Source organism: Pteropus alecto, unplaced genomic scaffold (assembly GCF_000325575.1).
Source record: "Pteropus alecto unplaced genomic scaffold, ASM32557v1 scaffold121, whole genome shotgun sequence".
Lineage (NCBI taxonomy): Eukaryota > Metazoa > Chordata > Mammalia > Chiroptera > Pteropodidae > Pteropus > Pteropus alecto.
The window spans coordinates 5,893,928-5,896,602 of NW_006434369.1; the positions used below are offsets into that span (position 1 = coordinate 5,893,928).

Here is a 2,675-nt window from a genome sequence, read left to right on the forward strand (position 1 = left end):
ATATATATATGATTTCTGTTTCAACAAACCAAATCAGGCAGCCATTTAAACATTTCCTAGTAATTTTAGTATTTTATTCAATATTATTTTGTAAATTCTACTAAAGCTGTTCCATTCATAAATATTTAAAATCATCCAACCCTTTTTAATGAGCTACTGGGTCTTCTTTATTTTATAAAATGTAACATTTCCCTACCAAGTTAGTATAGCATATTATGCTAAGGTTTGCAATAGATATAGCTAAATGATTTTCCCAATTAGTGTTGTCCTGACCCAATGCTAGTCAATTTTAAAACGTTCCTGTAAGGGTATAAAGGAGATACCTTGTTATATTGAATTCCACATAATTAGCAAAGGATAATATATTAAAATTCAGCTCTTGAAGTTTTGCCTCAAATCCTCCTTTGACTCATGTGTTAGATTTTATCTTTTATGTTATCTGTGTCCTTGTTTTAATTATATGCAAACCTGGTGAAGAACTCCAATTTCTCCAGAGGCATTCGGATTAATATAAATATCCATTAATTCAGTGGTACACAAATATAGGATTCCCAAAGCCAATTAAAAATGCTATAAAGTACAATCAGAGAATAGAAAAATAAAGTGCAAAATTAAAACAATAATTAGAAAATGTCAAATGTCACGCAACTGAACAATTCCTAGAAATCTAACATGAAAACTTTTCCATAGATTAATTTCCAGATTACCTGAGTTCTGCTAGAATCTTTTCAGGACTAAATTTCCCTTGGTAGAGAGTCAGTTAACAGGTAGGGTAACTACTTTCTTAAATGAGTAAGCATTCTATACCCTTCTAAGGTTTTCCTTTCTACGAGTAGTGGAGAAAGTGCCTGGTGCTGTTCAGATAGGAAAATGTGGCCCTGGTGCCAGCAGGTGACCTTTTAGTCATAAGTTAGCAAACTTTAGAAAGGCTATCTAAAGAGAGTACTTTCGACAAACATTTGAAATGTGGTATTCATCGACAAAGTATTTAGAATTTATATAAGGTTTTATTAGTCACTATTCCCTAGGAGAGGAATAACGAGGATCTACCAAGGGGTTATGGTATTGTCCAGGAGAGTAAAACATTAATAATTTGATTGGCTGAGACTTAGAATGTTTAGTCCATGTGATCAGAAGTTTTGTTGATTATGGAGGACTGATATCCTCATTAGGCCTTTGAGTTATATTCAGTCCTACTAACAAACTTAACACCTTCAACAAATTTAATCTTTCCTCTATTTAATGTATTTTATTAAAATATTTTCGTTTTCTATCTTAACAAATATAACCTTCCCAGTACTTAAATTACTTTGACAAAGGTGCTATACTTATCAATACTAGGGCAAACCTTATAAATGCAGTGAACCTTAGGTTTTCTTAAATGTTCCAACATTGTCTATAAACGTGATAAGTGTTTCACTTTAAAGTTACAGGTGTAACTATGATGAAAACTATTACTTATCCTCAAACATATATTTTTCCTTTCTTCCATAATAATAGAGAATTTGATTTTTATCAGGGCACATCATCTCCTACAAAACAGACTACATTTTCCAACCTCTCTTGTACTTAAGAGTGGCCTTGTGACCAAGTTCTTTCCACAGGTATTGTTGTGGACTACATTGTGTGCCCACCCCCAAATTTATATGTTGGAGTCCTCACCCCCAGGAAACTTTCTTAAAGGTAAGGGTCATGTCCCTGTTCTCTCTCCTTCCTGGTTCCTTCTGGCTATCTGAATGTAATGGATGCTATCTTATTCCCTATGTGACCTCGGGAATAATAAAGAGTACAGCAACATGATAGAAAGAGCCAGAGTCCCTGCCACTCATTGTGGAGCTCATCCCAGTCCTGGTAGGTTGGTTTCTGGGCTTCCTGATTGCAACAGAGAAATAAGCTTACTTCTTGTTTAAGTCAGTGTTATTTTTTTTTTTAAATTTTCTATGTTTTACAACCTCATCTCAACAGATATATTAATATGTATTTCAAGTTGGAGTTACAAAACCATATATCCTTAAAAATTAAAAATACCTAAATACCACATATCTACAGATTCTTGCTTAGTTCAAAACATTAATTAATATTATGTTTTTGATTCTCCGGAACATTTTATTTTATTTTTATTATAAAACTTGATAAAAATAGTATTTCGAACTGTACAGTCACCAGAAGTACAGTTATTAAAAGTGCACACACTTAACTTGGCGACTCCAGCATCTTCAGCTTTCTGTGCCTGGTCTGATCTGGCAGCTCCATCTTCTGCAGGGTTCTTCCCATCCTTGCCAGAATCAGCTTTGCCATTTTTCCCTTAGCGTACCTTTCTCCCTTCTTCACAGGTTTTTTTTTTGGGGGGGGATGTCTTGGGCTCTGGCTTTGGAGGTGAGGTTTAGTAGATAACCTTGCAGATCTTCTCTGTGCTTCACCCTTTACCTTGGCTTTATCTCCCTTAGCATCCCTTTCAGTCTTTCTCTAGGGCATGGTGATGATGGCAGCTGGAGGACAGCAGCCAGACATAGGTGCTGGATGCAGGGATGCAGCACAGTGGACAGGCTTTGGTTGGTCGTTCTTCCTTCTTCTTTCTACCTCTTTGTACTGCAACTCTTAAATGTTTTAAACATCACAAGTTAATATCTTTTAAACATCACAAATTAACATATTTTAACATATTTAAACATCTC

General features: G+C 34.9%; 1 pseudogene; it reads right to left on the minus strand.

Moving 5' to 3' along the window:
• Window positions 1-1,367: 1,367 nt before the first annotated feature.
• LOC102888725 lies at window positions 1,368-2,475 on the minus strand (annotated as a pseudogene).
• Window positions 2,476-2,675: the final 200 nt, after the last annotated feature.